The sequence below is a fragment of the Saccopteryx bilineata genome, chromosome 2 (genome assembly GCF_036850765.1).
Source record: "Saccopteryx bilineata isolate mSacBil1 chromosome 2, mSacBil1_pri_phased_curated, whole genome shotgun sequence".
Classification (NCBI taxonomy): domain Eukaryota; kingdom Metazoa; phylum Chordata; class Mammalia; order Chiroptera; family Emballonuridae; genus Saccopteryx; species Saccopteryx bilineata.
In genome coordinates this window covers 370692040-370705172 of record NC_089491.1, presented here as the reverse complement: position 1 = coordinate 370705172, position 13133 = coordinate 370692040, and the positions used below count along the sequence as shown (strand labels likewise).

The 13133-nt window shown below is 43.8% G+C and overlaps 1 protein-coding gene across 4 annotated transcripts in view; it reads right to left on the bottom strand.

The window, feature by feature from the left end:
- GJC1 (gap junction protein gamma 1) overlaps nt 1-13133 on the bottom strand; it is a 49339-nt gene that overhangs the window by 10744 nt on the left and 25462 nt on the right. For all 4 annotated transcript variants that reach the window (XM_066263436.1, XM_066263434.1, XM_066263433.1 and 1 more), the window contains exon 2: nt 737-809. The gene's annotated coding sequence lies outside the window, so the exon portion shown is untranslated. The remainder of the gene's footprint in view (nt 1-736; nt 810-13133) is intronic.

Sequence of the window (13133 nt, the reverse complement as noted above, 5' to 3'; positions counted from 1 at the left end):
AAATTGTAGCCATCATTTCAGATGTTGTTCTCAGACATAGTATACTCGATTCTTTACAGACACTATTATTTCATAAGGCCTTCAGAACTTTGTGATATATAGATAAGAAATAAGAAACTATTTGGTCCTGTCATGATAAGACTACCACTGAGAATATAATGGAGACACTTAGGCTAGACTCCATTGTGAAGAAGTACCTTATTAGGAAACTTAAATTGTAGACCGGGTGACAAAGTATTAAGAATAATTTAAAAGATGGTAAAGCTGCAAATAACTGCAATGATCAAGAACTAAAACAAAATCGAATGTCCAAATGATGTGGAGATGTTTTCTCTAAATCTATGTACTCTAGTTGACCAATGTCACCCTGTTAAAATTGTCTAAAAAAAAGAACTAAAACAAGACAGAAAGGAACTAGGAAAACACTCCCTGGCCAGGCCGCACAGCATAGTAAACGCTAGGATTCTGTATTGTTTATGGTGAATGTTAAAAAATGTCTACAAATTGAATTGTGAGAACATTAAATCTAGTCAATAGGCAAATCCATTTAAAACAGCATTAGAACTATGTCCAGAATCCTGGTAAAAACTATCTAAATAAGGTAATGTATATAAAATCCCGAATGCTCCCTCTGACACTAAGTACCCCTAGCATTTCTCCATCTCTTCTTCCCTCTCCCAGGTTATTTCTCCAGATTATGGTGATTATCAGCATCATCAGTTTAAATACACTTTACCTGTTATCCAGAACTGCTATCCAAAATTTTCTTAGAGTAATGATGTCTTGCTTACAATTTTTCCAGATTCCCTCTAGAAAGAAAGAAGAGAGAGAGAGAAGGTCATAGGCTTCCACAGAAAACAATGAATCACTAAAATGTCATTTTCAGAAAGAAAATTTTCTATGTACCACGGGAATCAACCAGCATGAGATGAAAAGAAGAGGCTTGAATTTGAATATTACTGTTTTCTTCACCCACACAGTAGTGACCCAAAGAGTCTTAAGTCACTGTAGTTTAAGAAAATATGACAGGAAAATGAGTCACTCATGAAAATCTGAAGCAGATGAACTCAGGCACCTATAGGAAAAAGCCCAAGCAGAAAAATCTCAACAAATTTAAAGTGGGTCAGTAGAGGCCTTGTAGAAATCCTCACCCTGCATGCTCTATTCCTGCTCTATCCCTGGAGCAGCCACTACTTCTCACTAGGATTTCAGCAGCCAACTAGGAGCAAGCTGTTTAGTTAAAACACCCAACAGCTGGCTCTCAGTCACGGGGACACCCGTGTCCCACAAGAGGTGATTTACAGATTCAACTACTCACAGAAAGAAAACAGCTGCACCTGTATTATGCTTAAAAAAAAAAAAATCCAAGATAAATTACTGCTCATTACCAAGTTCTGCCAACTCTGAATAGCTATGGTCAAGATTCATCCATTAGGCGCCAACTTTGTTCATTTATTAATTTAATAAATGAAATTTAAACAATTCCTAAGTGTTATGTATGTGTTCATAGTAACTTAAAATTAGTTCTGGAGAGTAAGATACAGGAAAAGAAAAATAGAACAGTTTTTAAAAGACCAACAGAAAAAAAAGGTGCAGGCACCTAACTAACATGTAAGTATCAAGATTTACATACAGACCCTGGCTGGTTGGCTCAGTGGTAGAGTGTCAGCCTGACATGTGAATGTCCCAGGTTTGATTCCCGGTCAGGGCATGCAGGAGAAGCACCCATCTGTCTCTCCACTCTTCTCCCACTCTCTTATCTCTCTTCTCCTCCCCTCCTGCAGCTATGGCTTGATTGGAGTGGGTTGGCCCCGGGTGCTGAGGATGGCTCCATGGCCTCTGCATCAGGCCCTAAAAAAATGGCTCCAGTAGCAACAAAACAAGCATCCCAGATGGGTAGAGCATAGCCCCCTGGTAGCCTTGAGGGGTGGATCCTGGTTGGGGCATATGCAGGAGTCTATCTCTATCTCCCTTCCTCTCACTAAGAAAAATAAATTAAATAAAATAATAAAATAAAATATTTACATACAGAATCTGACCACATAAAGATCTCATCATATGATTTCAAGTACAACTAACATATTCAGCCCTAATGTCCAACTGAGCTCACCACTTCTTCAATCACTGAATACGCAAGTTATAAAACCACAAAACAAGAAGTAAATAATATGCAATCATTAAATGCTGATGTAAAGCAGGTTTCCAACACAAAGTGCCAAAATTATTCACAATCACAAGTTCAGACTCAAATTTTCCCCAAACTCCACATTCAAAGCTTTCCCGAGTCAGAAATTCTACTTGTTCCAATATATCAAGATGGTGAAAGTGCAATTGTTACTTGCTTAGAAAACTTAACCTCTACACTTCCAACCGTACCAAAGATATCTTTTCTCTTTTTTTAAAGATTTTATTTATTGATTTTACAGAGAGGAAAGAGAGGTGAGGGGAACGAGACGTATCAATTCACAGCTGCTTCATTTTAGTTGTTCATTGATTGCTTGTAGTATGTGCATTGAGGCCAGGCCAAAGATATGTTTTTTGTTTTTTAGTGAGAGAGACAGGAAGGGAGAGAGATGAGAAGCATCAACTCATAGTTGCAGCACCTAGATGTTCATTGATTGCTTTCTCATATGTGTCTTGACTGGGGGATCCAGCCGAGCCAGTGACCCTGAGCTCAAGCCAGATGAGCCCAAGCTCAAGCCTGCGACCCTGGGGTTTCGAACCTGGGTCCTCAGGCCGACACTCTAAGCCAGTGGTCCCCAACCCCCGGGTCGCAGACTGGTACCGGTCTGTGGGCCATTTGGTACCAGTCCACAGAGAAAGAATAAATAACTTACATTATTTCCATTTTATTTATATTTAAGTTTGAAACATGTTTTATTTTTTAAAAAATGACCAGATTCCCTCTGTTATAGCCATCTAAGGCTCACTCTTGACGCTTGTCTCAGTCACGTGATACATTTATCCATCCCACCCTAAAGGCTGGTCCGTGAAAATATTTTCTGACATTAAACCGGTCCATGGCCCAAAAAAGGTTGGGGATCACTGCTCTAAGCCACTACACCACCACAGGTCAGGCATTTTTTCTTTAATTAAAAAAATTTACCAGGCGGTGGTGCAGTGGATAGTGTCAGACTGGGATGCCAAGGACCCAAGTTCGAGACCCTGAGGTCGCCAGCTTGAGCGCGGGCTCATCTGGTTTGAGCAAAAAAGCTCATCAGCTTGGACCCAAGGTCGCTGGCTCGAGCAAGGGGTTACTCGGTCTGCTGAAGGCCCGTGGTCAAGGCACATATGAGAAAGCAATCAATGAACTAAGGTGTCGCAATGTGCAACGAAAAACTAATGACTGATGCTTCTCATCTCTCCATTCCTGTCTGTTCCTGTCTATCCCTCTCTCTGACTGTCTCTGTAAAAAAATAAAAATAAAATAAAAAATTATTGATTTTAGTGAGAGGGAGGGATAAAGACAGACAGGACCATGGAGCTGCTCCTGTATGTGCCCTGACAGGGGAGTCAAAGCAGCAACCTCCACACTCCAGGACGATGCTCCAACCAACCAAGCTATCCAGTCAAAACTTAATTTTTATTGATTTTTAGAGAGAACAGAGGAAGGGCAAGAGAGGGGAAGGGGGAGGGGAAGTATTTGTTGTTCCACATAGTTGCATATTCTTTGGTTGCTTTCTGTGTGTGCCCTGACCAGGGATTGGGCCCACAGCCTTGTTGTTTCAGGACAAGGCTCTTTACAGACAGAGCTAACCAGCCAAAGCCTGTGGGGGTTTTTTTGTGTGTGTGTTTTTTTTAGCAAGAGAGACAGAGAGAGGGACAGATAGACAAAGACAGGAAGGGAGAGAAATAAGAAGTATTAATTCTTCATTGCTACTTATTCATTGATGGGCAGATAGACACAGACAGGAAGGGAGAGAGATGAGAAGTATCAATTCTTCATTGCTAGTTATTCATTGATTGCTTTCTCATATATGCCTTGATTGGGATGGGGGAGTCTCCAGCCAAGCCAGTGACCCCTTGCTCAAGCCAGCGACCATGGGGTCATGTCAATGATCCCACACTCAAGCCAGCGACCCCACATTCAAGTTGGATGAGCCCACACTCAAGCCGGCAACCTTAGGATTTTGAACCTGGGTCTTCTGCATCCCAGGCCAACGCTCTATTCACTGTACCACTGCCTAGTCAGGCTGTATTTATTTATTTTTATTTTTTTAAAGATTTTACTGGCCCTGGCCAGTTAGCTCAGTGGTAGAGCATCAGTCTGGCGTATGGATGTCCTGGGTTCAATTCCCGGTCAAGGCACAAGGGAGAAGCGCCTATCTGCTTCTCCACCCCTCCCTCTCTAGCTTCTCTCTCTCTCCTCCCCATCCTGCAGCCATGGCTCGATTGGAGCGAGTTGGTCCCAGGCACTGAGGATAGCTCCTTGGCCTCTACCTCAGGCACTAAGAAGAGCTCAGTTGCTGAGCAATGGAGCAACGCCTCAGATGCAATTCGTCGTTGCTTGTCATATAGGTCTTGACCTGGCAAGCCCATGCACCCTGACCAGGATCCACCCAGCAAACCCCATCTGGGGCAGATGCTCGAATCAACTGAGCTATCCCAAAGCCTCAGGCTGATGCTTGGACCAACCAAGCTATTCTTGGCACCTAGACCAATGCTCAAACCAACTGAGCCGCTGGCTGCGAGAGAGAGAGAGAGAGAGAGAGAGAGAGAGGAAAGGAAGAGGAAGAAAATCAGATGGTTACTTCTCATGTGTTCCCTGACCAGGGTTCAAACCCAAGACTTTCATATGCCAAGCCAATGCTCTATTCACTGAGCCAACAGGCCAGGCTACCCTAATACTTTATGACTAAAAAAAAAAAATCTCTATATAGATGGTTACCAATTGGAACACATTCCCAAAAGAACTAATATTCTTTTTCTTCCCTTCTATCCCCTAAGTTAGCCTCTTACATTACCACCATCAACACACTGATTTTTTTGAAGCAATCTTTATTTTCCCTATAAAACAGAACCACAAGCCTCACTGGACAGCTCAATTGGGTAGACCATTGTCCCAAAGTGCAGAAATTGCTGGTTTGATCCCTGGTCAGGGCACATATAGGATCATAATTGATGTTCCTGTCCCTCTCTCTTCTCAATTCTCTCTTGCTTCCTCTCTCGATAAAATCAATCAATAAAAAAAACCCAGCCTGACCTGTGGTGGTGCAATAGATAAAGCATCAACCTGGAACACTGAGGTCGCCAGTTCAAAACCTTGGGCTTGCCTGGTCAAGGCACATATGGGAGTTGATATTTCCTGCTCCTCCCTCCTTCTCTCTCTCTTTCCCCTCTCTAAAATGAGAAATCTAAAAAAAACCCAAACAAACCACATACCCACAAACAACAAAACACAATGTAGAACTTAATAAACGTGCCAGGAACTATCAGTAAAGCCTGTCAACTCTATCTTCAAAATATGTTCACTGTCCAACCACTTCTTACCACCTGCATTCCTACCATTCTGATCCGAGCCACCTTCATCTCTAACCAAGATTAACGTGTCTGCCCAGTGGTGGTGCAGTGGAGACTGTTGACCCAGAATGCTGAGGTTGCTGGTTTGAAACCCTGAGGCTGCTAGCAGGCTCCACAGCTTGAGTGCTGGATCATCAATGCAATACCAAAGGTCAACAGGTTACCAGTAGCTTGAGCACAAAGGTTGCAGGCTTGAGCAAGGGGTTACTAGCCCTGCTTGAGCCTGCAGTCTGAGCCCCGGTCAAGGCATGTATGAGAAGCAATCAATGCTCAACTAAAGTGAACCAACTACAAGATGATGTGTCTCACTCTCTCCCTACCTCTCTCTCTCTCTAAAAAAAAAAAAAAAAGATTAACGTAGCCCTGGCTGGATAGCTCGGTTGGCTAGTGCATCGTCCCGAAGTGCATAGGTTGCCAGTTCGATTCCAGATCAGGGCATGTACAGGAATAGCTTGATGTTCCTATCTCTCTCTCTCCCTTTCTGTCTCGCTGAAATGAATAAATTTTTTTAAATTTTAATATTAAAAAAAATTAACATAAAAGCAGTAATCTAACTGGTTCCCTAGATTATGCTCTTATCTCTCTCCACCAAAAAGCAAACTATGTAAATCTTTTAAAAAGTAAGTCAGACCATGTCCCTCTTCTGCATAAAACTCTTGGAATAAAACCTAAAATCTTTCCCAGTCTGTAATCCCTTTAGCATATAGCCACCAATTCACTTTCTGGTCTCATGTCTTTCCATTCTCCCTCTTGCTCGTTCTGTTTCAGGAATACCTGTATCCTCACTATGTCTTCGATCATTCCAAATATGCTAGGCTTTTGCCTCAAGACTTCTGCACTTGCTATTTTCACTGCTTTAAACACTAGTTTTCATATATGAGCAAGACTTGCTCTCTTTATTGTTCAAAAGTCACCTCCTTAATGAGACTTCCCCCCAAACCACTTCCCTCTAAATTAACATGAAAGAAAGCCACTAGTGGGAGGTGAATCCTCAAAGCAATGGAGCAAAAATTGACTTTTTAATTAATAGTGCTTTTGGGCAACAGGATAACCAGCTGGAAAAAAAGATAAAAGGAGAATTCATATCTCACATTAGATACCTAGATAATCTCCATAAACTATTTAAATATAAAAATAAACACCATAAAATATATCAGAACAAAACATAGTTAATATATTAACTCTGAAAATGGGGGAGGGGGATGAATCTAAGTACAAAAAAAATGTCTTGCCTGACCGGTGGACAGTGCAACATTGAGGTCCCAAGGTTCAAAACCCCAGGGTCACTGGCTTAAGCATGGGCTCATCTGTCTGGAGCACAGGCTTGTCAGCTTGAGTGCAGGGTCACCAGCTTGAGTGTGGGATCCTCAACATGATCCTATGGTTGCTGGCTTGAGCCCAAGGTCACTGGCTCAGCTAGAGCCCCCAATCAAGGTATGTATGAGAAGCAATCAATGAACAACTAAAGTGACACACTATGAGTTAATGCTGCGCATCTCTCTCCTTTCCTGTCTGCCCCACCTTCTAAAAAAAAGAAGTGTCCCCATGGTTAAAAATAAAACAAAAAATACACCATAAGCAATACTAAAAAATAATCAACTGGAAGGAAAGTTTGTTTGTTTTTGTGGGGTTTTTTTTGTATTTTTCTGAAGCTGGAAACGGGGAGAGACAGTCAGAAAGACTCCTGCATGTGCCTGACCGGGATCCACCCGGCACGCCCACCAGAGGGCGATGCTCTGCCCCTCCGGGGCGTCGCTCTGCCTCGACCAGAGCCACTCTAGCGCCTGGGGCAGAGGCCAAGGAGCCATCCCCAGCACCCGGGCCATCTTTGCTCCAATGGAGCCTCGCCTGTGGGAGGGGAAGAGAGAGACAGAGAGGAAGGGGGGGAGGGTGGAGAAGCAAATGGGCGCTTCTCCTATGTGCCCTGGCCGGGAATCGAACCCGGGTCCCCCGCACGCCAGGCTGACGCTCTACCGCTGAGCCAACCGGCCAGGGCCCGGAAGGAAAGTTTTTGATTAACTCTTTTATACACAAAGAGCTAATATACCTAATATATATAGTTTCTAAAAAATAATAAAAACCTGCCTGAGCAGGCAGTGGCGCAGTGGATAGTGTTGGCTTAGGATGCTAAAGACCCTGGTTTGAAACCCCAAGGTCACCAGCTTGAGCACAGGCTCACCTGGATTGAGCACAGGCTCACCTGGATTGAGAGTGGGGTCGCCAGCTTGAGTGTGGGACCACAGACATGACCTCATGGTCACTGGCTTGAGCCCAAAGGTTGCTGGCTTGAGCAAGGAGTCACTGGCTCAGTGGGAACCCCCCAGCCAGGGCACATATGACAAATTAATCAATGAACAACTAAAGTTCCACAACTATGAGTTGATGCTTCTCATCTTTCTCCCTTCCTGTCTCTCTCTCTCTCTTGCTAAAAAAAAAGAAAAAGAAAGAAAAAATCTGGCCCTGGCCAGTGGCTCAGTGGCTAGAGCATCGGCCCGGCATAAAAACATCCCGGGTTCAATTCCTAGTCAGAACACACAGGAGAAGTGACTATCTGCTTCTCTCCCCACTCCTCCTTCTCTCCCTTTCCCCTTCTGCAACCAGTGTCTCAATTGGTTCGAGCATGGCTCCAGGCACTGAGGATAGCTCTGTTGGTCCAAGTGCATCAGCCTCAGCCACTAAAAACAACTCAGTTCTGGAGCATTGGCCCCAGGTAGAGATGCCAGGTGGATCCTAGTTGGGGCACATGCAGGAGTCTGCCTTACTATCTCCCCTCCTCTCACCTTAAAAAAATAAAAATCCAACAGAAAATTGGAAAGGGATACATAGGTAATACACAGAAAAAAAAAGCACAAATTTCCCTTAAAAAAGATTCACAACATGGACAAACTTGAAAACACAATACTAAACAAAAAAAAAAAGTCAGACACAAAAAAGCTATATATTGTATCATTCAATTTATACATATGAGCCTGACTGGTGGTGGCGCAGCTGATAGAGCGTTGATCCGAGATGCTAAGGTCCCAGGTTCAAAACTCCAAGGTCGCTGGCATGAGCGCAGGGTCACTGGCTTGAGCAAGGAGTCAGTACCTCGGCTGGAGCCTCCCCTCCCCTGTCAAGGCACATATGAGAAGCAGGCAATAAACACTAAAGTGACACAACTACGAGTTGATGCTTCTCATCTCTCTCCCTTCCTGTCTTTCTCTATCTGTCTCTCTCTTGATAAAAAATAAAACAAAATAAATATGTACATATGAGACATCAAGACTAGATAAATCCATAGAGACAGAAAGTAGATTAGTGATTGTCAGGGGCTATGGGACGTGACTATCTTTTTGGGATGATAAAAATGTTCTAAAATTAGGCAGTGGTGATCGTTGCACAACATTGTGAATATAGTAACTACCACTGAATTGTACACTTTAAAAGAATAAATTTTTAAACATGTGAATTATATCTCCATAATAAAACAAACTACTTTGAGATATATATATCTCCTATCCCACTGGCAAAAATCTAAAAGTTGTGGAGGCTGTGGAGAAACACTCTCATACAATGCTGATGGGAGAGGTACAACCTCTGACAGCAATTTGGCAATAGCTAACAAAATTACAAATGCATCTATCCTCTGACCCAGTAATCTCACTTTTGGGAATAATCACACTATAGCACTGTTTCTATTAAAAACTCAAATGCCCCCTGTCAAGGGAATGGTGAAATGCACTATAGTCCACTTACAAACAGAATACCATGTGGCTGTCAAAAATAATGAGGAGCCGTCTGACCTGTGGTGGCACAGTGGATAAAGCGTCGACTTGGAAATGCTGAGGTCACTGGTTCAAAACCCTGGGTTTGCCTGGTCAAGGCACATATGGGAGTTGATGCTTCCAGCTCCTCCCCACTTCTCTCTGTCTCTCTCTCTCTCCTCTCTAAAAATGAATAAATACAATAAAAAAATAATAATAATGAGGAGCCTGGCCCTGGCCAGTTGGCTCAGTGGTGGAGCGTCGGCCTGGCGTGCAGGAGTCCCGGGTTCGATTCCCAGCCAGGGCACACAGGAGAAGCGGCCATCTGCTTCTCCACCTCTCCCCCTCTCCTTCCTTTCTGTTTCTCTCTTCCTCTCCCACAGCCAAGGCTCCATTGGAGCAGGGTTGGCCTAGGAGCTGAAGATGGCTCTGGGGCCTCTGCCTCAGGCGCTAGAATGTCTCTATTGGCAACAGAGCTACGCCCCTGGTGGGCAGAGCATCGTCCCCTGGTGGGCATGCCGGGTGGATCCTGGTTGTGCATAGGGATTTGTTCTCCCGCGCATGCGGGAGTCTGTCTGCCTGCCTCCCGTTTCCAGCTTCAGAAAAATACCCCCCAAAAAATTTTAAATTAAAAATAAATAAATAAAAAATGAGGGGCCTGACCTGTGGTGGCGCAGTGGATTAAGTGTCGACCTGGAAACGCTAAGGTTGCCGGTTCAAAAAAAACCCTGGGCTTGCCTGGTCAAGGTACATATGGGAGTTGATGCTTTTTGCTCCTCCCCTCTTCTCTCTCTCTCTCTCTCTCTCTCTCTCTCCTCTCTATAATGAATAAAATCTTTAAAAAAAATTTTTTTTCAGATTTAAAAAATATTTTGATTTTTCAGAGAAGGAAAGAGAGCGAGAAAGGGGGGCAGGGGAGGAGTGGGAAATATCAACTCTATGTAGTTGCTTCTCATCTGTGCCTTGACCAGGCAAGCCTGGGGTTTCGAACCAACAAACTTAGCATTTCAGGTCAATGCTTTATGCACTGTGCCACCATAGGTCAGGCAGCATGCTTCAAAATTTTAAGCATCATACGTATATCAATTTACACTATACATTTCACATATGCAATGTTGTCTGCCTCCATTAAACCCACTTTTCCTGCACATCCTCGTGGTTTGCTCCGTCACTTCATTTATGCTTCACTTTAGATGTCACCTCTTGTTAGTGAGGCCTTCCCTGACCATCAACCTGCAATCATACGCCTCCATCACTCTCTACACCAGGGGTCCCCAAACTTTTTACACAGGGGGCCAGTTCACTGTTCCTCAGACTGTTGGAGGGCCGGACTATAAAAAAAACTAAGAACAAATCCCTATGCACACTGCACATATCCTATTTTAAAGTAAAAAAACAAAATGAGAATACAATATTTAAAATAAAGAACAAGTAAATTTAAATCAACAAACTGACCAGTATTTCAATGGGAACTATGGACCTGCTTTTGGCTAATAAGATGGTGGTGTTCCTTCCGGAAGTGCGGCGGGGGCCGGATAAATGGCCTCAGGGGGCCGCATGAGTAGTTTGGGGACCCCTACTCTACACCCTTACCCTGCCTGTTTCCTTCAGAGCACTTAACATTACCTAACACATTCTTTATTTGTTAATGTGTTCATTATTGGTCACCCCAACAGAATTTAAGCAAGGACTTTGTTCTTGTATCCCTGGCAGAGCAACTATTCACTGAGTGATTTAATACATTTGAATCTCTGCTCATTGATTTTTTCCTACTTTAAATCATCTTTCCACTACTTCCTGCCTGGAAGAACTTTCATCCTGTAACTCCTCAATTAATCTCCTTCACTTCTCAATTAGTCTCCTCCCCAGAAAGCTTGTAATAATTTTTCATTCCACCAATATCAGGACTTCCTCTATCAAATCAAGGTTATCAGTATTGGCTTCTTCTGCTGGAATAAGAGTTCCTTGAGGAGAAAGTACATGTTTTTAAGATTCTCTAAGTCCCTACTACCTAGTATGCTTCCCAGGACACACGAAAAAAAGCACTCAATGAATATGCACCATATTAAACAGAAAATCTGAATGAATCTGTAGAAAGTAAAAAATATACAACATGTTAACTAATACAGTCATACTTCAGGACAGAACACAATGAATGCAATAAAAGAACAAAATGTGGCCCTGGCCGGTTGGCTCAGTGGTAGAGCGTCGGCCTGGCGTGCAGAAGTCCCGGGTTCAATTCCCGGCCAGGGCACACAGGAGAAGCGCCCATCTGTTTCTCCACCCTTCCCCCTCTCCTTCCTCTCTGTCTCTCTCTTCCCCTCCCGCAGCCGAGGCTCCACTGGAGCAAAGATGGCCCGGGCGCTGGGGATGGCTCCTTGGCCTCTGCCCCAGGCGCTAGAGTGGCTCTGGTCGCAACAGAGTGACCCCCTGGAGGGGCAGAGCATCGCTCCTGGTGGGCGTGCCAGGTGGATCCCGGTTGGGCGCATGCAGGAGTCTGTCTGACTGCCTCCCCATTTCCAGCTTCAGAAAAATACAAAAATAAAAATAAAAAATAAAAAAAATAAGGCAAGAAAAATTAAAAAAAAAAAAAGAAGAAAAAGTACAAAATCTGAAAAGTACTCAGAGAAGGTAAAGAGATTAATTCCTATGAATTAAAAAATATAGCCTTGGCCAGATAGCTAAGTTGGTGAAGCATCATCCTGAAACACAGAGGTTGCCAGTTCAATCCCTGGTCAGGGCACATAAGAAACAGATGCTCCTGTCTCTCTCCTGCTCTCTCCCTTCCTCTCTCTAAAATCAATAAATAAAAATTAAGAAAGTAAAAATAAAAAACAGTTGGTTTAAAAAAAAAGTATAAGCTGTCAATTATATCTCCATAAAGCTGAGAAAAAAGTTTACTGCAGAAGACCAGCAGGTCTTGGATGGATGGGTATGGTTTCACTAGGCAGAGCTGGAGAAAGTAGTGCGAGTAAAAATTTGCATAAGGGCCCTGGCCGGTTGGCTCAGCGGTAGAGCATCGGCCTAGCGTGCGGAGGACCCGGGTTCGATTCCCGGCCAGGGCACACAGGAGAAGCGCCCATTTGCTTCTCCACCCCTCCGCTGCGCTTTCCTCTCTGTCTCTCTCTTCCCCTCCCGCAGCCAAGGCTCCATTGGAGCAAAGATGGCCCAGGCGCTGGGGATGGCTCTGTGGCCTCTGCCTCAGGCGCTAGAGTGGCTCTGGTCGCAACATGGTGACGCCCAGGATGGGCAGAGCATCGCCCCCTGGTGGGCATGCCGGGTGGATCCCGGTCGGGCGCATGCGGGAGTCTGTCTGTCTCTCCCCGTTCCCAGCTTCAGAAAAATGAAAAAAAAAAAAATTTTTGCATAAGAAGGCTCTTAGACTGGACCATAACGGAGGGTGTTTGGGAAGTAGTTGTAGAGAAGGCTGAACAGGGAAGTCAACAACCAGTTTGCAGAGAGCCTTAGCACACCATGGAACCTGAAATTAAAGCATGTATAAGTAAAAAAAAAAAAAAAAAGCATGTATAAGTAATGATGAATAAATGTTCCTCAAATGTGGTCCATAGACCACCTTCATCAAAATTATCCAGAATGCAAGTCAAATGCCAATTTTCAGGTTCTACTTACCCAACTCCTATGCCCAGGGCCATTGAATAAACCACCTAAGGCTAAACACTTCAGTAGTTTACAATGATGTGCTAGAATACTTATAACTTGACACATATCCCAATACAGATTTAGGATAAATTTCTAAAAGAACTGCTGGGCAGTTGTAATGAACTATGAAAAAAGATTTTATGTGTATTAAGAAAAGGTTGGGCCTGACCTGTGGTGGCGCAGTGGATAAAGTGTCAACCTGGAAACGCT